The sequence below is a fragment of the Camelus bactrianus genome, chromosome 35 (assembly GCF_048773025.1).
Source record: "Camelus bactrianus isolate YW-2024 breed Bactrian camel chromosome 35, ASM4877302v1, whole genome shotgun sequence".
NCBI lineage: Eukaryota > Metazoa > Chordata > Mammalia > Artiodactyla > Camelidae > Camelus > Camelus bactrianus.
Window position 1 is genome coordinate 3,609,073 of NC_133573.1, and position 24,601 is coordinate 3,633,673.

Below are 24,601 nucleotides of genomic sequence, written 5' to 3' on the forward strand. Positions count from 1 at the left end.
AATTAAGGAACCTTCCTGAGGCCAGCACAGGATGGAGGGCCATGGGGTGGAAGCAGCCAGACTTCTTCCTGAGAACTGATGGGATGCCTCCAAGGGACCATTCAGGTGCCAAAACTTGGCCCTGAGGGTGGGAGCCAGTCGTTCTGCCTCAGAGCCCAGGACTGAGGTGGGCGTACAGCAGGCCGCTCTTACTTGGCCAGATCCATTTCACTTCCCCAAGCTCTGTGTAAAACATGAAGCCTGGATGGCCTGGTGAGCACAGCTCTGCCCTCAAGACCGGTTTCAACTCCTCTCTTCCCAGAAGACAGCATCTCTGAGCCCGTCCTGGGTGACCTCACAGATATCACTCTAGTGGCCCAAGCTAGTTACCGGGAACATGTACCTTCCATCAGCCAACCCCAGACGTCCACTGATGCATCATATACTGGCAAAGATGTGAGTTACTGTGCATTGGTCTAACAGCAGAGACTCTGCCACAGGCCCAAGAGGTGGTGTGTGGGACATGCAGGGATGCAGGAGTGTAGGCAGTGCAGAACTGTAAGTGGTACCAGGAGTGCAGGGGCTGTGGAGGATGCAGGCAGTTCAGGGGATGCGGGGGTGCAGGGGTGCAGGGAGTGTAGGAGTGAAGGGAGGTGCTCAGGCACTTGGGTAGGATCAGAAGGCAAGTGCACACCCTCACAGTCAGCCTGAACCTGGGAGGCTGGTGCAATGATTTGGGGCGGCGGCGGGTGGGAGGCTGCCCGGGCAAGCCGGTCGATTTCTTCTCTTCCCTGCAGCCTGGCCTGGGGGGGCTTTGGCCGCCGGAGATTCGCCAGATGTTGGACTCCATGTAAGCTTGCTCCTGGGAGGTGGGGCGGTTAGGTCAGGGGGCGGTGGCAGCAGCAGGGGGGCGGAGCGGGGCTGCCCCTGGCGAACTGGTGGAATAGCTGCCTTCTCCCGGCTGCCGGGCCTGGGAGCGGCCTCTGCTGCTCCAGGTCGCCAGACACACCTGTCCCACTCAGCTTGCTGAGTGCGGAGTGGGGGCGGTGCCATTAAGGTGCGGGGCCCACGGGGGTAGGGGGGCTGCCGCACGGAAGCCGGTCAGTTCGCTCCGCTCTCCCCCGTGGCGGAGCCAGGGGTGGCTTCTGCTGCCTTAGAGGTGGGACGCCGGTCTCCATGTGAGCTTGCTCCTGGGAGGCGGTGGCGGCGGCTGCAGGGGGAGGGGGTCCGTTCCAGGGAGCTGCTCCATTTCTTCTCTCCCCCGCGTCCTGGCCTGGGGGCGACCTCTGCCGCTGGAGATTTGCCTGAGGTCCGACTCCAGGTAAGCTTGCTCCTGGGAGATGGATGCGGCGCAGTCAGGGGGCTGGGAAGGTGGTGGCTGCGGGGATAGGGAGGCTGCCCCGGGGGAGCTTGTGGATTAGCTCCCACGTCTGTGCTGCGTGGCCTGCAGGCGGCCTGTGCTGCACCAGGTCCCGGGACACCCCTGTCCCACTTTGCCTGCTGGGGGCGGGAGGCAGGGTAGTCAGGGTGCACGGGTGGCGGGAGTCGGGGGCCTGCAGCGGGGGAGCGGGCCCATTTGCTCCCATCTTTCCCGCGGCTTGTCCTGGTGGCGGTCTCTGTTGCCCTGGGTTACAAGACATGTGTATCCTAGTCGGCCTGGCCCCGGGAGGCGGGCGTGGTACGTTGGGGGTGGTGGCAGCAGCGGCAGATTTTCCCTTGGAGATGGTCCGTTTGCTCCCATTTCCCCCCATGGTTTGCCCTGGGGGCGGTCCCTGTTGTCCCAAGTTTGCTGGACGTCCATCTCCAGGTCAGCCTGCTCCCTAGAGGAGGCCACCGTGAGGTCAGGGGGCAAGAGTGGTGGCTGCTGCGGCGGTAGGGGGCTGCCTTGGGGAGCTGATGGATTGGATCCCGTCTCCCCGATGGCCTGGTGTGAGAGGAGCCTCTCCTGCCTCAGATCACCAGAAACACTTGTCCGATTTAGCCTGCTGGGGGAGGGGCGCCCTGGGCGGTGCCTTTAAGGTGTGGGGGAGGCGACCGCAGGGGTAGAGGACCTGCAGCGCGGAGCCTGTCAATTTGCTCTCCTCTTCCCCACGGCCAAACCTGGGGGCGTACTCTGCTGCCCAAGAAGCCGGATGCCCGTCTCCAGGTCAGCTTGCTCCTGGGAGGCGGGCGCGATGCTGTCGAGGGGCAGAGGCAGCTGCGAAGGCCGGCTGCCCCGCCTAATGGGGCCACTTCTTCTCCTCTCCCCTGACCTGGCCTGGGGACGGCCTCTCCAGCCCAAGATTAGCCTTAAACCCCACACCCGGTCAGGTTGCTCCTGGGAGGTGGGTGCAGTGACATCAGGGGGTGGAGAGGAGGGGGGTCTGCCCCTGGCGGACTGGAGGATAAGCTCCCATCTCTCTGGAGGCCTGATGTGGGGGTGGCCTCTGCTGCCCCTCATTCCCAGGTCACCCTTCTGCAGGACATATTGCCCCGGGGGTGCTGTAGGGTGCGGGGGCGGCGGGTTGTTGGCGGGGGTATGGAGCTTGCCGCTTGGGAGCTGGTGGTTTAAATCCCATTTCCCCCGCAGCTAGGCCTGGGGGCAGCCTCTGTTGCCCCAGGTCGCAAAGCACTGTTTCCCTGACAGCTTAACCACCGGAAGTGGGCAGGATGTGCTGAGGGGGCGGAGGCAGCCGCCAAGGCAGCGACGGAGGGGGCTGTCCCTGGCCAGCTGGTCAATCTGTTCCCATCTCAACATTTGCTGCCCCAGTTTGCAGGACGCACTTATCCAGTTTATCCTTCTCCTGGGAGGTGGGCTCAGTGCATGCAGCCCAAGGTCTGGGCTCTCCCCTGGGGAGGGGCAGAACTCTCTTCTTCTCCTTTGTCTTTATTCTTCAGCGAAGTGGTTACTGGCCCCAATTCTTAATTCTGAGAAAGCGTAGCCTGTCTTACGGAGGAGCTGCTGGACAGTGAGTTTTCTGGGTGGGTTTTCACATCAGCTGATGCCCCAGGCAGGCAGGAAAGCTATTACTCAGAGCTTCTTAGTCTGGAGTTGGGGATGGCCCCGCCATCCTCACCATGCTTTTTAAAAATGTGTTACTCCCCTCTTTTTCCTAGGTGACATTTTAGGTTATTGGGTCACAGATTGCTGGCACGCACATCCCTGTTCTCAAACATCTTTTAATCTTGGGTGAAGTGATAAGTTGGGGAAGAAGATGATTTACTGAAAGGTAAGAATACTTAAATTTGCATTAAAGCTACATTCTGTCAATCTTTCTCAAATGATTTTTCTCTGATTATAAATCCATGACCTAGTGAATGTTGTACTCCTGTGTAAATCATTGATCTTCACATCACATTTGTTGAGTGGTCAACGAGGTTTGTTAATTAGATTATTCCTGAAAGGAAAAGCTCAGGCTTTTGAGAATTCCTTGTCGGATGTCAACCAGGCAGTCACAGTAGAAGACAGAGCTGATATAAAAATCCCTCAGCTGCCTGAACTGCAAAGCTTCTGGGGTTACTGATCCCTGAAATGCAGGTGACTCTTGATGATAATCTGGGGGATGGTTTACATGATCAGATTCTTCCAGTCCTGTAAATGGGTTCCGTGGCCGCAGCCCCAGGAGAGCTGGTCATAAGGGCCATATCGTGAGGGGTGGGATGGGAAGGCAAGGTGTAAGAGCTGGCATCACTGAGATTCCACACTCGCTAAACACAGACTCCAGAGCCTAATTGTTGTCAGGTTCTGTTCTGGATTTGAGAGTGTGTTCAGACATGATACTTGCCCTTCAGGGGTCACTGCCTGGGTGGAAGTAACCGTTACATAAATCTGGGGAGGATGACAATTAAGTTGATGGGCTGTTATGGTTCTCAGTGTGCCCAGGCTCGCTCTTCCAGGCACTCGTGGGACTAACGAGAGTCATGTTATTCACTCATACACTGATTTATTACCCTTGAATTGAGCATTTGTCCCATAATAAGTGAAATAAGCGATGAGGAACCTGAGTTTTGTCCCCTTTCCTAGCACTGATTCTATCTTTCAGTCGGGTGCCCTGCGTATGCATTGTGAAATAGTGGTATTTCTTGCCCAATGGGACTGCACTCTCAGTTCTGAGAATCAGGGGAGACACGTGGGTAGGAGAGCACACTGACACACATGGCACCCCCCCACCCCGTGAGACAACATTGTCGATGCTCAGCTGACCCGATGTAGACCGCTGTGCTAAACCTGAGCATGTTTAGTGATCTTGGTGGCTATGAAAATACAGACTTCCAGTCCCTACTTCTGGAGACTCTGAGGGTGTGCACCCCAGAATTCTGCATTTTAAGAAGCACTTTAACTAATTCTGATGAAGATGATCTGAGTGTCCCACTGAGAAACACTGGCGTGCGATGCACCAGTATTGAGGATTCTCAGGGAACGATGTCTTTTCAGGATGGTCCAAGGGCCCTCACGAGACTTTTGCTTTGGGTGTAATTGTATGTGTTCGAAAGTGATGTCTCTCACTTCCAGTGCTTGTCAGCATGCTCTGTGCAGGGATTTGCTCTCAGTAGTTATCAAAAACTGAGTCTTCAGGTCATCGAGCTAGAGTGTGAGCGATCTTTTATTTTGGTTTTCTTTATAGCAATGCAGAGTCTCCCGAGAAGAGATTCAGACTGAACAGCTTTGTGTCAGACTTTGGAAGACCGCTGGTGCCCAAGGGGTTCTCTGGCAGCACAATGACGAATCTAGGTCCCTCTTTCACTGCTACGTCAATGAAGTGGACCGCTTGGACAAGGCCAAAGCTGGTATCCCAACCATAGCCCTTGACAGTGATGTTCGGCTCCAGGAAGCCATCAGATGCAGCAGGTGGCCAGAGGAGGAGCTGAACGGGCTCATGAAATGTGACACCCCCAGCTTCATCAACACGGGCCAGAAATCTTCCTTTGGGGAAGATGATCTCCTGATTTTGGAACCACCGATTGTTCTAGAAAATAAGCCAGTTGCCCAGACCTCACACAAAGACTTGAATTGGAAATGTGCTTTGTCAAGTGTTTTTCTGAAGATGTGAAGTCTGTCTTTGTACGGCAGGAAGTCCCCTTTCACAAAATTGTATGTGTTTGTGTCTGAGAGAGAGAAATGGAGACAGACCGAAAGACGGAGACAGAAGAGAGCCCCCTCAGAAGAGAGCTAGTTAAGGTGAGTTTTTGTGCCTTAGTAAACATTTGGGGTTTTGGGGGGAACAAAGTATTTACACTGTCTCATTCTCCTCGTTGGAAACCTTGGCCCCATACTTAATGTCAGCGGCCTTGAACGGGGGTTTCCATGGTGCGTTTCATCTGTCGCTGCCAATTCCACGCTCTGCCTTTAGCATGTTGCTTTGCCTCCCATGGATGCCACCCTTTAAACTGTAAGTGAGGAGTCTGGAGTAGATGATCCATCCCAGCTCTGCTGTTTTGCGAATTTCTGATTTCGTATTCGGATGAGGCTGGGATACACACAGAGCAGTATAAACCAGGCCCTACCTCCTGTCTCTTACTGGGGCATCCCTCAGTTCTGTGCCTTCTACTCAAGCCTTTACTGAGCCCAGCTTTTGTCAGGAGCCCAAGTGCCCACCGGGATGGCAGGAGACCTGTCTCTCGTGGTCATGGTGGTCGATATTTCTATTGGTTGTGCTGAAACAGCTCTTCTGAGATCCTCCGGCCACCCTTGCTCAAACCTGAGGGCAGCCCTACCGTTCCTTTCCTAGGAGGAGGATCAATCCATGGTGAATTTTATGACAATCCTGTCCCCAGGAATTCACGGAAGTTTATCAGCTGAGTGAGGGGAAATGCCTCTGTGTCTCTGTGTCCCTGTATCTTGGTCTGCTCACAGTGCCCTGCCACCGGCTACTGAACAAGAAAAGTGCTATTGACCATGCTGTGTGTTTTGCAGATGTGTATGTGATGGTCTTGTGGCTCATGTGTGGGCTTTGTGCTGGGATGGTGAAGGGCTTATAAATACCTCATCAACATGTATTTGAGGTGGCCTGGTGCCACACAGACTTGATTCATGAAGGCATCAAGCCTGCACACTGGTTTGGAAACAACTTGGTTTTGATCAGTCACACTGCATGCATGACTCGCTGCTAATCTCTGGGTGGTTTTTTCATTTTAGATTTTTTCACCCAGTGTCTTTCTTAAGCTGAAAAATACATTTATTTCACTAGAATATTCTCAGATTCTTTGTTTTCACACATCCAGTTGTTTAATTCCTTTAAAAATCATTTTGTGTTTATAATGCCTCCTAATTTCTATCATCTCTAGGTTCCCAGTGGCCTGAGCCATGTACCAGATTTGATGTAGGAACTGTTCCACCAAAAGAAATCCCTTTGCCATAATATCTTTTGAGGAAAATATTATTCTTTAAGGCTCTAACAGTAAATCGTAGAACAAAGCATGGAACATTTATTGTAGTTAATACATGTTCATGCAAAAAGAAATGATATTTTCATTAAACAATGTTGATTTTAATAACTTTTACTAATGTGAATATTATTATTCATAATTTAAGTAACCAAATAAAACCAGTTATTTATTATGAAGATTGAAAACAATTTACACTGTCTCTCAATTAGAGGTAGCTTTATTAGAAGACTGAAGGGTATTTAAAAGACGGAAATATACCCATGATGACACCATCATTTTTATTAAGTAAATATCAAGAACTGTGTAGGGTTAAGATTTAACCCTCTGCAAGCTGTCAAGTTAGCATGAGGTAGTTTGTGAATGCTGCCAGAAGACAGGAGACTCCCCCAGGATCAGAGACAAAGAACTTCCTGCCAGCACAGCAGGCAGCTTGGGGTTCATGTTCATGTTGGTTCCTGAGTTTCTTTCCTTTTGCTGTTGTAACAAAGGACCACAGACTCAGTGGCTGAAAGCAATACACATTCATCTTCTCACTGTTCTATTGTGCAGAAGTGCAAAGTCATTGTCAGTGGCCTAAAACCAACGTGTGGCCAAGGCTACGTTCCACACCGAGGCTCTAGGGAGGGATTCGTCTTCCTACCTTTCCCAGCTTGCAGAGGTGTTCACACTCCTTGGCCCAGGGCTCTGTGTCACTGTGACCTCTGCTGCCACTTTACATCTCTGTCTCTGACTATATAGATATAAAGGAAGAGTCTTCTACATCTGGTATGGACCCTTTTTCCTAAATGGACATTGTATCTCTATTTATGTGCAGATTAAAACCCCTTCCCTCCAGGGTGTGGTGGCATCAGCTCACAAGATTACCACTCTGGGCTTTAAGTGTCCTCTTTGTATTGTCACCTGGGAACTTCTCTTTCCATAGTTAGCTCTGTGTTACATTTGTTGTTGTATTTTACCCTGCATTACTGAAAGTTTTACTTAAAAGGGATCCTAATTAGCTCTGTTTACCTGTTTCCAGAGCTGAAAGCTTCAGTTCTAGGGTATCTGTTTGATTTCTCTTAAAAATACATTCCAGTATATTTCTCTGGTGAAAGTCTTTACCCTGTTATCTATTCTCCCATAATTTCCTTATTTTCTTGAAAATATTAAAAGTATTTTATAGCCTTTATTGGTAACTCTGATGCCTACATCACCTGGGGGTTTGCATCCTTTGTCTAATGTTTCTTATTCTCATATTATCCGTTATATAGTCTTGACATGTTGCATGTCTTGAAATTCTTTATTACATGGCAGACATTGCAAATGATAAATTCATATGTTATTTTCCATAAGAGGTTTTCTACCTTCCTGTTAGCCAAACAGGGTGAGGGACTGATCATGTCACTTCAATCAGGCGCTGAGGTGGATCAGGACTGAAGTGCCTTTTTTCTTAAAACAGCTTTGAGGTATACTTGGCAAAGTAATTTTCACACGTAAAAAGTGTACAGCTAATACGTTTTGACATAAGTATATCCCCAAGAAACCATGACCACATTCAAGAGAGTGAACAAACCCATCACCCACAAAGCTTCTCTCCTGCCATTTGTTGTCCCTCCCTCCCTCCCCATCTCTTCCCCTGGAAACCATTGATATGCTTTCCATCACAACATATTGGTCTGCATTTTCAAGATCCTTGTATGAATGGATTAATGCAGTATCTACTCTATGTTGTCTGACTTCTTTCATTCAGTGTAATTATTTTGAGAGTCATCTGTGTTGCTGTATTAATAGCTTATTTGTCTTATAGCAGAGTATTATTTAGTGCTGAGTTTTTACTGAATAGTTTGTTGTGAGCAGTGTTTGGATAGACCATCATTTGTTTCTCCATTTACTTCTTGATGGATGCATGGGTTATTTACAACTTGAGCTATTATAAATAAAATTGCAGTGAATATTTGGTTACAAGTCTTTATACGGACATATGCTTTTCTTTTCTAAAGCACCAGATGAGGAATATCTGTGTTATATGGTAGATAGGTATTTACCTTTTTTAAAGAAACTGTCAAAGACTTTTCCAAAATGGTTGTACTATTGTAAATTCCTTGTGGTGTGTATCAGTTCTGGTTGCTCTACTTCCTTGCCAGCACTTTGTAAGGTAGGTCTTTCTAATCGTATTCATTCTTGTATGTATGTGTACTATTATCTCACTGTGGTTTGTAAAAGCATTTCTCTAATGACTAATGGCATCTTTAATCAGCATCTTTTCATATGCTTATTATCCATCTGGATATCTTTACTGAAGTGTGTTTTCTGGCCTCATTCATTCATTCAGGTGTTTGCATTATTATTGAGTTTTGAGACCTCTTTATTCTGGATCAGATACAAAGAGAGACCTTTATCAGATATATAATCTGTAAATAGCTTCTGTCTATGGCTTGTCTTTTCATTTGCTTAGCAGTGTTTAGAACAGCTTTGAAGAGTCTTCATTTTGATAAAGTTCACTCTATCAGTTTCTTTTTAAAATAGATTATACTTTTGGTGTCATAGCAAAGAAATATTTGCCAAACCCAAGGTCATAAAGCTTAAGCCTATGCTTTTTCTCCTACCTGTTTTACAGTTTTAGATTTCCTATTAAGATCTATGATCCATTTTGAGTTAATTTTTGTATACTTTGTGAGGTGTGGATCAAAGTTTATTTATTTATATATATATATATATTTTGCTTATCACTATCCTATTGTTCCAGCACTACTTGTTGAAAAGATTGTTTCTCCGCTGCATCCTTTTTGAGAATCAATTGTGTATATAAGTGTTGGTTTAGTTCTGAACTTTCTATTCTGTTCCATTATTCTATTTTCCTGTTTTACACCAACACTCTACTTTCTGATTACTGTAGCTTTATAAAAAAAAGTCTGAAAATCAGTTAGTGCAAGGCTTCCAACTTTGTTTTTCTTGTTCAAAATTGTTTTGGATATTTGGGATCCTTTGAATTTTCATATGAATTTTAGAATCAGTTTTTAAATTCCTTACATCCTGTTTTTCCAAAATTCCACCCATGTCTTTGGCCATCTCCAAAGCCTCATTTTCTGAAGAAGTCTCTCTAGATCCCAGGTGAAAGGAATTTCTCTTTCATCTGTACCCCAATCACATTTGATAATACTTGATTACATTTATTCATATTTGGCTGTATGTAGTTGTCTGATCTTTCCTGCCATATAGTAAATCTCTCAAGATTAAGAATCTTGACTTGGTTCCCTCTGTCTGCTGAGAAAACTAGTTCTATGCTTTGCAGGAGTGAGCCCTGCAGTAAGAGGTATCTGCAGCACACATCTATGTCATTGCTTGCATATTGTCAAGGAATCCTGCAGATTTAGAATTGTTTATTGATTGTTGTCTCCAAGACGGCTCAGTCTTTTTTATTTCTATTGCTACTTCTGCACTTTCAAAGAACAATGGGCTAATTATTTTCCAAATATCAAAACATACTGTAATTGAGTTGTGACGCATATTATGTGCTGCTGTGTCTTAACAACCTGCTTAGTGTTCGCAGACTCTTCACTCATGGAACTTTTGGGAGAATGTCATATCCTTAGACATAGCAATGCTGTCTTTGGCGACCTGAGCAGTAGTATCTGAACTCACTCCTGCTGTTTTTCCAGTGTCCCCTCTAGCCCTCCTCCAGCCCTCCATGGGGGACCCTGCAGTTCTGCCCTCAAAAAGCCTGTTGCTTCTCAGGAAGACTTCGCTATGAAACATATTCATGTCCTTCTTCTGGGGACATTCAGTCCAGAGACCTGACAGCAGGGGAAAATGTTTAGACTGCTTTTGGTAGAACGTAAATTCTTCCATACTTGTTAAAAGCAAATCCAATGAGGAAACTGTGTTGGCATCTAACAAATCAGCATAAATATCTGATGAGGAAGATCAGCTTCCCCGTCCCACTCAGGCGTCATTTTGATGTGACGCTCACCTTGGCTAACATTTTCTACTGTGAGCAACGTAAAGTTCAAGATGTTATGAATGGCTTTTTGTTTTCCTTCCTTAGTCTTTCCACATTCACTGTGTCTGGTGAGATTATATGAATCCTTCTTATTTTCAGCCCAGCACTAACCTTTTTAAAAGGATCATGTGTTTAAAAGGCTAGTGGACAATTTGTTAGAAGATCGAAATCCTTAGACTTTGGTCCTAGAGTTGAATCTTCGTTACTGGTGAATGAAAATTCCCGTTAAAAGTTTAAATTCAGTGATATCAAGTTTTAAAAATAGTTAAATATTAGTCAATTTCATGAAACACTATAGCAGTTATTTACTTTTAAGCCTGTCTCTGGGGCAGTTTTGCAATGATTCCCTCCCTTTATTGATTCCCTCTTTATCAGAATCCTTGAGAGGTCCCTGTCATCATTGTCAGTATCATCATCATCATCACCATCATCATGGAACTGATTCCTCTGGGAGATTCTAGGAAAATAAAGAGCTGGACGGGGTTATGTGCAGGTCAGTGTGTGCATATACAGTAAGAACAGGTGTCAGACATTAGTTTCAAGATACCCATTCCATTTAAAGAATGTGGTCATGAAATCCTGATGTGGTGAATGAAGGAAGCGGTGGGAACAGGATAGTCAATGGAAAGGAGGAGGAAGTGAGTGAATCGGGGAGCATAGATCCTTGGTTAGGTGATCAGCACATTGGTGATAATGAGGGGAGTGTGATGGCAGAATCATGTCCCTCCCCGGCCACAGGGTAGCCACCTGTGACATGTTACCATACATGGCAAAAGGCATGACAGATATTTTAGGACAAAAATCTTAGAGGATTTCTGTCTTCTAAATTGTGTATTAGTTAGCCTTTTAAACCCATGATACATTATTAAAGATTAGTGCAGGGGGACAAATAAAATGGATTCATATAATCTCACCAGACATACTGAATGTAGAAAGGCTAAGGAAGGAAAACAAAAAGTCATTCATAAGTGCCTTGAACCATAAAATGCTCATGAGAGGAAATGTTACACAGGTGAGTGTCACAGCCACATACATAATGCCTGAATGGGAGGGGAGAAGGGGATCCTGAGATGAGACAATAGGGTGAGTAGCCTGGATTGTCCAGGTGGGCCAAATGTAATCACAGGGGTCCTTAAAATGGAGGACATTTCCCAGCTGAGTTTAAAATCAGACGGAGGTGTAGCCATGGAGCAATGTTCAGAAAGGCTGCTGACCATGAAAATGGAGGAAGTCGTGGGACACAAGCTAAGGAAGGTGGGTGACCGCCGGAAACTGGAAAAAAAAAAAAAAAAACAAGGAAACATTCTCTTCTAGACCCTCTAGAAGGAAGGAACCCTGCTGCTACCTTGAATTTAGCCCAATGAGAGCTGTGTTGGATCTCTGACCTCCACAGCCATAAGCTGATAAATCTGTGCTGGATTAAGCTCTTAAGCTTATGGAAATTTCTTACAGTGGTAATAGGAAAATAACATAGTGAGCGGTAGTGTAAGGGATTAAAGGTCTAGGATGGGGTGTGGGGAGGATTCTGACATTTTCATCTGAAAAACAACCAGGTGAAGTGGGAAGGTATTTTAAGGAAGACCTACCTGGCAGGACTGTTAAGCAGACTGAAGCGAGGGGAGCATTGGAGTTAGAGGAATCAATTAAATCTCTACCAGAAAAATAAGGAATAAAATGTAACAGAGCTTCAGTCATAGTGGATGTAGGAATGGAAATAGGCAGAGAGATATGAATATTACTTTGAAATTAGCTACAGGTTTGATGACTGCATGCTGGGGAGAGTTAGCCGATGTGTGGACTGAATGTTTGCATCCCCTCAATATCCATATGTCAAAACCCCATTTCCCAGTGTGATGGTATTGGGAGGCGGGGCCTGTGGGAGGTGATTAGTAGGATAAAATGAGGTCAAGAGAGTAAAGCCCTCATGAATGGGATTAGTGTTCTTATACAGGGCCCCAGAGTGCTTGCTTCTCTCTGCTCTCTGGGACATGAAGATATTGGGAAGACAGCCATCTTCGAGCTGGCAATCCTCTCAAGGATACATTGACCTTGAAAATCTCAGCCTCCAAACCGTAAGGAATATGCTGGTTGTTTAAACCACCCGACACACAGTAACTTGTTACAGCATCCCAGACTGACGAAGACAGTAGAGAATGCCTCTGAGTTTGGCACTGATTGCCTGGAGAATGCTGAAACCCAGGGAAGTGGGCAGCACAGACGTTTACTCATTTAATCCTGCCAGCACAGTAGGGGATAGAGTCTACATATTCCTCGCTACTTAAAAGGTAAGGAAAAAGAGGCACAAATAATAACAAAGACAACAACAACAATAATTTGTCCAAGATTCACACAGAACCTCCTGGAGGCAGAGTGAGAATTTATACTCAGTCAGGCTGGCCCCAGAGCCCCTGCTCATAACTAATAAGTCAGATAACCTTGCTTATGTGGATCAGTTTTTTTCAACTGTGATATGAGGGTACTGTGTCCAGTAACTTATAATTTCAAAATACCTCACTGTAATGGAATCATTAGTCGCAGGCATTACAAACCACAGAAAGCTACACATACAAAAATAACTCGTTACGACAAGATAACCAATAACGTTTTTAAACATTATACCTGCTGGGCGTTTGCAATAAAATGTTTATTTATAACTCTGTCTGGCTACAGAATAACTTCATAATCCTGAATGTTGCTGGTGGCTCCCATGTTGGACAGCACAGGCCTAGAGATTTTAAATGACTTGCCCAGCCTCGCCCAGGAAGCTCGTGGTTGGATCCGAGCTATAGTCTGGGACTTTTCCTTCCTATCCAACAAGTCCCTCATGGAAGTTTAGAAGCTTCTCCTTTGGTGCCCAGCTGTCTATCCGTACTTATAGCATCTTGTCAGGTGTCCCAGCCTGCTCCTGGACATCAGCCAGAACCCACATCTGCTCTATTTTGTCCAGGTAATACCTTCTAGCAACTTCCATTGCCTTCTTGGCATCAGTTCTTACCTGGAAGGGTAGTGGCTAGAGATGGAAATGTGTCTACATGACAGGTTTTTCATAAACATAGCAGGAGTGGTCAAGAGAATAAAACGTCAGGAAGACGAGTGGAAGCAGGTCATTTAATATACCAAATGGGTACTTTCAATGTCTGTTTGTGTTTCCGAGTCCAGGCTTGTTCTGCTCGTGCATTACAGACCAATAAATCAGGAGACCAGGTTTTGGGGCAAGAAATAGCGACTTTAATTTGGAAAGCCAGCTGAGAAATGGTAGAATAATGTCCTGGGGAAGCATCTCCCCAAGTCAGATTTCAGGATCTTCTTATATTAAAAATGGGAAGCGGGAATGCTTGGTTGTTGCAAACTTGGTGTATGAATTCTTTGTTGTTAGAATCTTGTTCTTGCAGCTCTTCATCTGGGTCACATCCGTGTAAACCTCCAATAAACAAAAGTTATTTTCTATTCTGTAGCTTGTTATCTTTATATGAATGGAAAAGTGTTAATATCCTTCAAAGTCAGAGCCTTGAGAATAGGGTCTCCTGTATATTTCAGGCTCTAGGCAACATTGTTTTACAAAAGGTGCAGAACCAACAAGACTAAGCCTAGGAAACAGGGCACAGGGTTAAATTCAAAGGAACAGATCTAATATGGAGTCAGATTTGTTCTTTCCTATTTCAGTAGTGCCATGGAGAAGGCAGTTTGGGCAGCTTTTTGTAGGGTCCTGGAGGCTTTCTCTCTCAGGTTCTGTGTGCCTCTGTTGAAAACCCTTCATAGCGATCTGGCCTGCTGGAAAACCACTCCGCCTGTTTTGCCCTGAAGATGTGTTCTGTTTATAACTCATCTCTACTCCTTGGAAAACAACTCAATAAAAACTCAGTTGGTTTTCAACCAAACATGGACAGGGGTGAGGGATAGCATGTTATTATTTTATAAAAAAATAAAAAATAAAAGAAGTCTTAAAACAGCACTGGGCACATGGGAGAGAGTCAACAAATGCTTCCTAGCTTAAATCAAAAGTGATGGCTCAGTGATTCCATGGCTGCTGTATTTGCTGAGCTTGTTACTTCTTTGCTCCATTACACATTTTTTTTTAACTGAATAAGAAATACATGCATGTGGTTAAAAAATTCAAACAGAGCACAAAAATACACAAGTGAAAGAAGGTTTCCCTCATCCTCTCTTCTTTCAGCCCTCCCTGGAGATGCCACTGTTTACAATCCTTTGGGTGCTTTTCCAGATATGCTATGCACATTCCAACCTATGTATGTAAATTCCTTTAAAGATTTAGTTATTTTTAACTTAAAGGGATTTAAATCCTCAAGTGTCTTCTACCTCGGTAATAGAAAAGAACAAATCTGACTCCATATTAGATCTGTATTTTTGAATTTAACCCTTTGCTCTGTCTCCTAGGCTTCATCTTGCTTGTAAAACAATGTTGCCTAGAGCCTAAAATATACAGGAGAGCCTATTTTGAAGGCTCTGAACTTTAAGGATATTTAACACTTTTCCATTCATATAAAGATAACAAGTTACATAATAGAAAATAACGTTTGTTTTGTTAGAGGTTTACAGGGATCTGACCCAGGCAGATAGCTGCAAGAACAAAGGATTCTAACAACAAAGAATTCCTACACCAAGAAGTTTGCAACAACCAAGCACGTAGGAAATAAGCCTGAATTCTGACTTGGGGAGATGGTTTTCCAGGACATTAGTTTGCCATCTAGGTCTACAGAAATTTGCTATTCCATGCCCCAACACCTGGTCTCCCAACTTATTGGCCTGTCCTGCACTGAGGAGAATGAATTTGGACTCAGTAACACTCCTATCTTCCTAGCAAGCTGGGCACTGGAATTGAGGGCAGCTCTCCCACACCCAGGGACATATTGGGTGCCCTTGATGGTTCCCTGAGGGTGGGGTGTGGTTTACCCAGGAGGGATGGGGACTATGCACCAACACTCAGGCAGTCTGCTCCTTCTAGGGATCTGACATTGTTCCTCCAGCTCCCCGCCAGCACAACACCTGGGAGAGTGGAGCTAAGGCATATCTCTTGCCTTCCTGTTTCCCAGCGTGTAATAAGGGGAGTACGTACTCTTTCCAAGGTAGTTCTGAGCGACAACACCTGCGGGTGCTTGGTTCCCAGAGCAACAGGAAACCCAGCTCCGCGTGGGGGCAATGGGTGTGATTCCCGTAGGGGTTCTGCAGAGGCCTCGGCTGGAGGGCTGGACCAGGGAGGTAAAATATGAGCTGCGGGCCTTGAAGGGTTAGAGAAGTGTGCAGAGGCAGGACTGCTGCCTCCTTCAGGGTGTCCCCAGAGTTAAAACTTTTTCTCTCCGTCTCTGTTATTCTCCTCCCCCCTCCAGATCCCTGCCTTCTCTCTGCTCCTCCTATCCATCTCTCTCCCTCCACTTTTCCCCTCCTCCCCTCCTTCTCCCATCTTCTCCCTCCCTCGCTTCCCTACCTTCTCTCACAGAACACAGAGCGGATAGGTGGCCCTCCTGCGCAAGCGCAGTCGGTGCCAGCTGGAACGAGGGTTGGAAGCTCCAGCTCGGAGCCGGGGATCGGCCCCAAAGGCTTCTGAGATCTTTTGCTGAGACTTTTTCGTAGGACTTTGGCTCCTGCCCCGGCGCCCCGGCCACAGCTGTCCAGGGCCAGGTGTGCACCTGCCGCCTCTCTCCCCAGCCGGGCTCCCCTCAGTCCGCGTCTGTCGTCCCCTTCCCCTCTACCGCCCGCGAGTCCTCTCCTCCCGAGCTTCCTCTCTTCGGCCGCCGGCCCGTCCCCGCCCCTGGGCGGGCTGTGTCCCGGGCAGGCGGGGTCTGCTGACCCGGATGGGACGGGCGGCTGGGGCTGGGTATGGCCTCCAAGCGGGGCTGCAGCCCGCGTCCCCCACCCCGCTTTCCCTGCCCCGCGACCCCGGGGCTGCCCTCCTCTCCCTTTCCGGATCCCTGAGGTCCAACTCAGTGGCATCTGCGCTGCTCCCCGGGCTGAGAGCCTCCAGCTGTAAACCCCAGCTTCTCCTGGTGGAGTCGGGAAAAGGGAGTGTCAGTGCTGAGCGAGCTTCTGTCTCCTCCCTCAGTGTTTCTGCCCCAGGTAAGAACCTTTAACACGTTTACGTGTTATGATGGCGGTGCTTGATGATGTCACTGTTTTTATAGTGAGAGGGATTACAGTGTTGAAAGCAAGGCTTGGTTCATTTAAAAATGAGCTGAAGGCATGAGGCTGTGACAACCTCCATCCTTCCCTCTCCCAGGGTAAAACATGTGACCATCGATCTTAAAAAGATAGTTACAGTCCCTAACTAGTCCAGCCCAGCTAGTGTGTGTTAACAGGAACAGCACCACCAGAGGCGTTGGAGACTCAGGGACATTGCAGTCCTAAAGAGCTCCTGGCAAAATTTGGTTTGTTTTGGTTTTTTTGTTTTTCTTAAATTATGGGGCAGACTAGTTGTATAGAGGGAAAAATAATTGTCAAGAAATATTTTTTCATTTAACATCTTTACTGTGATATTGTTCACACACCATGAAGTCCACCCATTTAAATGGTACAATTCAGCAGCTTTAGCATATTCACAATGGTGCAACCATTATTATTCCAGAACGTTTCATCACTTCAGAAAGACCAGTGGAAATGAATGACCTATCCACCCCTTCCCAGTGCTGGTTCTAAAGAAGTTTCTTGGCTGTTCCTGACCATAAATTATCTTGTTACCCATGAAAAATCTGGTAGGAAATCTAAACAGAATTGTATTGAATCTGTCTATCAAAGCAAGAAGGATTAATGTCTTTATGGCATAAATTTCTTCTACCCATTAATATATCTGGGACCCTATATTTTCATATTTCCAGAGCCTGGCCTATGGGAAGTCCTCATTAATTGTTGAGTTTGTGAATGATGGAATTCTATACACCGTTAGTTGCAACTGAAGCCTTTCACAGAAGAGAAAAGTAAACTCACTGAAGCCAAGTGACTCTGATGGTCAGAAAGAGTGACAGCCAGTGCTGGAGTGATCCAGTGGACTTGGTGCTTGCAACCAGAATTCTCCACCACCTACAGCTAAGGGGATTACAGTATTCTTTTATTATTTCTTAATGGCATTGCTTTTATTTTTAATTATTTTTAAAAATTTTTTTTATTGAAATGTAGTCAATTTACAATGTTAGTTTCAGATGTACAGCAGATTCAGTTATAAACATATGCATATGTATATACATATGTTTTAGATTGTTTTTAGTAGAACTCATTACAAGAAATTGAATATAGTTCCCTGTGCTATATAGTAGGTCCTTGTCATTTATTTTATATTTATTAATGTGTATCTGTTAATCCTCCCTTTCCTGCCTGCTAACCACAGTTTGCTTTCTATGTCCATGAGTCTATTCCTAGCAGCACCGTTTTTGCTAGTAATATATGCTGGTTGGCTGCTTTCAGTTTCAGTAATTCCAACTTATCTGTGGGCATTTTCCTTCTGGTGGGCCTGTGTGTGGTTTGCACACGTGTTATAAGAGATCTGTAATTGGGAGAACTCCAGGCCTCGTGTAGACCCTGGTACAGAGCTCCCACTGATCTGATGCTTGAACTGGGAAAAAAAACATAGTAAATGTTGGAATTTCCAATATGGTTGAGACTTCCAGGTTTCTATAACCTGTTTAGCCCACCTTAATGTTGGCTGAACACATAATGGGTAATTTGGTGGAACTTCATGGTATGGTGGTGTAGAGACGGGGCCTTGTATGCTTCTTCTCTTTCTGTTCTCTAACACTCATTCTCCTGGGCCTCCCAGATCCTCCCCCAGTAGTGCCCAGGGCTGGCTTGGTGCTGCGCTGTGGCAATATTTGTTAATAAGGCCCTTTCCTCATCTCTTCTGAGCCTCCGTTTCCTTCTCTGCATAATGAAGACTTAGACTAGAAAAGTGCTTTTCAGTTTCTTTTAAAGCCATGTTTCCTTTGAGAAACAGAAAATGCAAATCTCTCCTCCCATCCAACATATAGATTTTGACACATCCTCCAAGGAGTGACATAGCTCTTTGTGGAAAATTGAAGTGATTGTGATTCCAGGTGGCACAGAAAAGACTCTTTAGAGGTTTATTGCAGGGAGAGGGCAGGAAAGGAGCAGTATGTCACACTTTCTAGTGTGAGCACTGGAACAGGGGCTTGGTTTTAAATACACTGTCTGACGTGGCCTCTCTCTAATCTTGTACAATATGATAAACTTCTCTCCCTCAGTTTCTTAATGCGTCAAGTTGGGGTGATTATATCTTAAGGCTTTTGTGAAACATTATACACATAAGACATTTGTGTCTCGGAAGAAACAAACCTGCTAGGGAATCAGGGATTACTTACAAAAAAAAAATCTTGTCCACAGCGCTCTGTGTCTATTTTGAAGTTCCTGGAGGGTGAGGGTTGGGTCTAAAGTCCAACGTGGGACAGGTGGCCCATGGGTCTGTGTGCCCCAGATTGCCCCCTCCTCCCCAGTCCTCTTCCTCTCAGTCCAGGATGAAGTTCCCTAGTAGATTTACACAGAGATCTTGTGGAAGTGGCTTTTCATTTTATTGTTTCAACAAGGAGGCCTGCCATCATGATCTCTGTGGTCAGGTTTTGGTGACCTGAAGGCTATGCAATTATGGTTTTCTATTTAATAAAAAGAAAAAAATTACAAGTACAAAATTAGACCTACGGTGGTGGCAGTGGCCCTTGAAAGTGGGGACCATTAGCTTTGTTAGCTTCAGGTGCAGTGGCCTCTGGCCATGAGGACATATCATCGTGCTCTGAAGTTGGAGAGACCAGTGGGTTCAGTGGGAATGTTTACTGAGTGTATCTCATGGGCTGGGCATTGTCCTATTTGTACTGTGTGTTCCTTATTTGAGACAGTGAGCTCATTTAATCTCAATAGCCTCTTTAATAAATTAGACTTTTTATTTTGAGATGTAATGTAGATTCCCATGTAGTTGTAAGAGATAATATGAAGAGGTCCTACGGACCTTTTGCCCAATTTTCTTTAATGGTTCCATCTTGCAAGGTTGGGGTACAATTCAGTACTGACTCACTAACAATTTGAGGTTTGTGTTATTGCCCTCATTTCTATTCATGATTAAACTGGGATTAAGAGAAGCACACAGGCCTGCCCAGGACACACACATGGTTAGTGTAGAGTCAGGTGAAACGTGGGCTTGGCATTTCCAGGCAGCACCATTATGATGGTCTGTGGCAGGGAGCAGCATTCACTTTGCTTGTTTATTCATTCATTCAACAAGCATTTATTGAGTAAACTCTGTGGGTCAGATGCTTTCATAGGTTTATCTGATTCTTCAGCAGTATGGAGAATCCGGTAATGTTTCCTTTTTTTTTTTAATCTGAGAAAATTAGCTCTGAGAGGTTATAAACCCCACAAAGGAAATATAGCTCATAAATGAGGGATAGTAAATTTGTACAGTTCCTTCTTCTTATGCAGGTGGTACCCTAGGCATTTTACATTTGCAAACTTCCGTAATCCAGATATATTCTTGTAAGGCAAGGAATTATTTTTTTTAATTGAAGTATACTCAAGTTTACAATGTTGTGTCAATTGCAAGGTGTTTTTTTTTTTTGAATTTGGAATTCAAAAAATATTTTTTGACGGGGGTAAATAGGTTTATTTATTTGTTTCATTTTTTTTAAAATGAGGTACTGAGGATTCAACTGATGACCTCGTACATGCTAAGCATGTGCTCTACCACTGAACTGTACTCTCCTCCCCAAAGCAAGTTTTCTTATCAATTATTCTGCAGCTTAGGAGTTCAAATAAATTGGAGTTGAAATCCAGGTCTTTTGATCCTACTGTGGTTTTTTGCATTATATCCTGCTGAGGGGTGTGGAAGCAGTTCCTTTATTCATTCCTTTATTCAGCAGTTTTGAGCACTGACTTTGCATCAGGGCATGGCTAGGTGCTTGGAAACAGAAAACAAGAAATGACCCTTCTCTGCAGAGGCCGGAAGCCTAGACCAAAAACTGCGTAATGTGATCCGAGCTACGGTAGCCATGTGCAGACTCTGAGGACAAACTGTACCCCCGGATTTGCTTTGGCTTCCCTTGCCTTCTGGCTGGTACACACCAGGTCACCGCAACCCAGATGGGCCAGCAGCCTGCAGCACAGTATGTACCATGATATCCTCCCCCTCTCGGCAGGGCCTGCAACATGAGCATCCCTGACTACGTGCAGTGTGCTGAGGACCACCAGACCCTCCCCGTGGTGGTCCAACCCGTGGGGATCATCTCAGAGGAGAATTTCTTTTGCATCTATAAGCGAATCTCCTTGGTGAGCCAGATCAGCCCGTGCGGCTCCCTGTGGGCACTCTGTATCCACTACAGTCAACACTATGTGCCCGATAATGGGTGGAGTGACTTCCAGACCCACCGCAAGGTCGTGGGCCTCGTCACCATTACCGACTGCCTCTCGGCCAAGGCCTTCGAGAAGCTCCACATGCAGAGGAGCTGTATGGCACCACGCTTAATGACTCTCAGCTCTTTGTCTTTGTGCTGCATGGGGAGGTGGCCGAGCAGCCACGCACCGACTTGGCCTTCAACTTACGAGGACTGCAGGGTGGTGGAGAAGAGGATCGATGACTTCACTGAGTCTCTCTTCATCATGCTCAAGTCCAAGTGGCTGGACGGTGCATCCGACAAGTCTGGGGACAAGTTCCTCCTGCTCTACATCCTGTTTGAGAAGGAGGACTTTGTGGGACTGGACACAGACAGCAGGAAAGTCTACCTGGAAGCCCGGCCACCCTGGCTGTGTGAAGGGTTACTTCCCTACATCCAAAAAGGGATCAGCAAGGAGGAGGGCTGTCTTGTAGCCAGGGCGTGAGGGAGGTGCAACCCGCCGGTTTTCAGACGTTTAAAAGTGAATCCGTCTTTGTTTCAGAGAGATCCTTTTAGGGTTAGTATGGACACTTACTCCTGCTTTTCAGCTAGGGCCCCTGGTGTGACCCCTGGAGTTGCTGTCCAATAGAGTAGCCACAGCCACGGATGCTAGGAGAGCTGGGGAGGAGGCTGCTCTGAGCTGAGATGTGCTGTAGGTCAAATGCACATCAGACGCTGAGACTTGTCTAGTAAAAAGAATGTAAACTATCTTGTTACTTTCTATATTGATTACATGTCAAAATGATAGTATTTTACATACAGTAGAATAAGTGAGATATGTTCTTAAAATCAGTTTCTAGGTTTTTTATTTCTTTGGTTTTATTATTTTTTTTTTTACCTTTTTAAATGTGGCAACTGGGAAACTTTCTTTAATGGCTCTCATTTCATTCATGTTGGACAGCCTGTCCTAGGACAGTCTCATCCCTTTGCTTATAGATGTCATGCTGAATCCCGAGACGCAGAATGAGGTGCTGGTTGAGCTGTGGATGGAGCCGGTGTCTCCTGCCTCCCAGGCCCAGCACCTGCACGGCTCAGGCCCTCTCTCCCTGCCTGACAACCACTGTGCCAATTTAGGACATCAGAAACACCGCCAGGCACTTCCGAATGAGCTCCTTATGCAGGGAAAGGCGTGTCACGGAGTGTGGGACAGAGCAGGGAAAGATTCGTCCTCACTTTATCCCTGTGATTAGGTCAATGGACCCACTTTGCCTTGGAAGTGCAGACGAGCTCTTCTGGGCTGCCTACCCTCCCACCTTCTGCTCTGTTTCCCTTTGTATCTATCGACATGTCCATCGGGCAGAAGAGAGTGAGATGCCTTTGCCGAGAGGTGGTCCCCCTTTGCTGGGGAGAGTGAGGGAAGCTGTGTCCCCCTGGCCTACGGCCTCGGGCCTTGAGTCTGGAGAGGGCTGATGGCGGTCCCACAGGTGACGGTCAGAGGACCTGGCACGTGCTGCCGGGCCCAATGTGGAGGAGGTGCTCTGCGATTCTCTATGAGTCTAAAGTCAGATTATACTTTCTGGTTGTTGGTAAGTTGGAGGAGAAGATGCCACGGAATTGATAAAAAGAAAGTCCAGACCAGACCTGTGAGTGGCAGGCACAGGGGACCCGAGTCCTACCTACTTGTGGTGCCTGGCGGGCTCTGGATGAATTTTCTGTTCCTCCCGGACATGCCTCTATGGCTTAAGGAAGGGGCGAGGCATGTCGTGGCCATGATCTGTACTTGTCCTCGCAGGGCCCTGTGATCTACATGCCCTTCTCCCCTTCTGCTTCTTGTAGATGAGCTGGCAGGTGTAGTGGCCTGGGCAAAGCTGAGTGCACAGATGCCAGCACAGTGCCACTCCCAGGCTGGCTCCATTCCTGTAACATGTCACCACCTGCTGAGCCCCGAGGCATTAGTCAATGTAGGTGCATTGGTGCAACGTAAGCAGGGACCACGTTCTCCCCCTGGACAGACTGATGGGTGAGCAGTGGAAGCCTAGAGCCCTGCCCCAGCCCAGTGGCCAGTGCCTCCTCTTTTGTCATAGGAGGCACTGGTGACATTTTTGCTCAGCAACTGCTTGGCTCTGAGTCTGCAGACCCACCAGAGAATGCCAGCTTGTTTTTGCCTTTTGAAGTCTGCCCTTGGGATTTGGCGGAGTAGCTGGATGTGTGCTTAGCCCATAGTGGTTGACACTGTCACCATTGTTTACCCAGAACCTCGTGTACCAGGCATGGCTCTCGGCATCAAAATACAGCAGTGCATTAAACCTCCCTCCTGGTGCGTCTGTCTGTTTTGGTACCATAAGGGCTCAGCCAGCATCTGACCGTCAGTGAGATAACATGGCCAGTGAGCTCGGGTCAAGCACGTTCTCCTCCAGTCACTTTTACTCCATTGTTGCTTTTACTATTCCACAGTCATTAATTTTTTAAACAATGCTTTGGTGCAGGAACAGAGCCTAATTCTCTCCTGTTACTCATGTTGGGAGTGAGTAAAATTTTCAGCTTGAAATGCGACCACATTTGGTAGCTCAAAAACTGCCCAGACGCATCTATGTGAAGTTTAGGTTTGGGGCGCTGACCACGTTGGGGTCCCCCATCAGCGCCGCTCGCCTCAGGCACCTGCCATCCCTGGAACAATAGTTGAGGGTGGGTCTCACCGTTCCCTCGTCCCTGTCTTCATCACACTCACGTAAATTCTTGTAAATGCTGTCAGTTATATTTGTTCTCGTGTGTTTCAAATTTTCACTATTCCTCTTTTCTTTTTCTATTTCCCTTTCTCCCTTGTACCGCCCTGTGAGCATGTTGTTGGGTCTGAAAATGTGGGCTGTGCACACCTAGCATTGGAAATAGCCAGATCATCCTCCGTGCTGTCCCCATCACTTTAAAAAGCAAAAACTTAACAGTTGCCTTGATACATATATTATCCTAGTCATCTTTTTATTTTCTAGTTTTTTGGAATTTTTGCTTTGTTAGCACATCACCCACTGGTGTTTGATACCTGTTAAAATCCATGCTTTGAGGAACCTGTTTGGTCCTCCTTATATTTGGTGACAAATGCGCCCTTAATAATTTTGTTTGATTGTTTTGAGGAAGTGAGATGCGAATTGATTTAGGCGGCTGCTGAGGGATATTTTTCATGGAGTATTAAACTTGTAAAGTCAAAATCTGCAGCATCTTGCTTGATTCTGGCTTTTACACAAACGTGCTAGGCACGCGGTTCCTGGCTGTCGCTGTGTGACGTGCTTGACGGAGCTTCCTGGCCTGCGGTCACTGGTGAGGAAGTGGCCGGCTCGGGGGTGAGCAGCTGCAGGGGATGCTGTTGGAGGAAGCAGTCACCGTTTTTTTGTTTTTTGTTTTTTTGTTTTTGCATTCACCTTCCCCGTGCCATTTACTTTACTTTGCCTTCATAGAGGGGCAGGAGTGTGTCTAAATACATGCCACTCTTTTTTTCCCTTTACGAGGCTGGTTTTTCTGAGTATCAGAACAACATGTCCTTCTCCTAAGTAGCTGGCTCACTTGGATCTGGTGGACACAGGGACCGCTAAAGGGGACCATAGCTTCCTCTCTGCTCCAGCCAGTGGGCATTCAGAGCCGGGTCTGTGGCTTGCCTCAGCAGCCATGCAGGCCTCCCTGCCCCTGCCTTTACTATTAACCCATGTTGGCAGTAAATAGCTGACCCCGTGTCTGTTACAGCTGACGTCCACCACTGACAGCCGTGTTGTTAGTTTGCGGTAGTGAGTCTCCAACATCCCAGTGAGCCGTGAAGGGACCTTGCATTCTCACCCACACTCTGGTTCATCTCACCCGGGGGAAGGGTTTGGCCACCACCGTCATGCTGATCATGAAGCCTTGTTTCTCCTTTCATGCTCTAGTCCAAATATGGACACCTCATCCTTCACTGACTTGGTCTCGCTTGAGACAG

At 46.4% G+C, this 24,601-nt stretch overlaps 1 long non-coding RNA gene and 1 pseudogene across 2 annotated transcripts; both read left to right on the forward strand.

The window, feature by feature from the left end:
* The first annotated feature begins 304 nt into the window (after positions 1-304).
* LOC141576019 (uncharacterized) lies at positions 305-12,603 on the forward strand. Of its 2 annotated transcripts, none has more exons than XR_012504181.1 (5): positions 305-435; positions 777-829; positions 3,076-3,188; positions 4,584-5,137; positions 12,450-12,603. It is a non-coding gene; the product is annotated as an uncharacterized LOC141576019 (long non-coding RNA). The 2 variants fall into 2 exon arrangements; XR_012504180.1 differs by lacking the exon at positions 12,450-12,603 and adding an exon at positions 5,688-6,498.
* A 3,226-nt stretch (positions 12,604-15,829) lies between these two features.
* LOC141576043 (trafficking protein particle complex subunit 9 pseudogene) lies at positions 15,830-23,085 on the forward strand (annotated as a pseudogene).
* Positions 23,086-24,601: the final 1,516 nt, after the last annotated feature.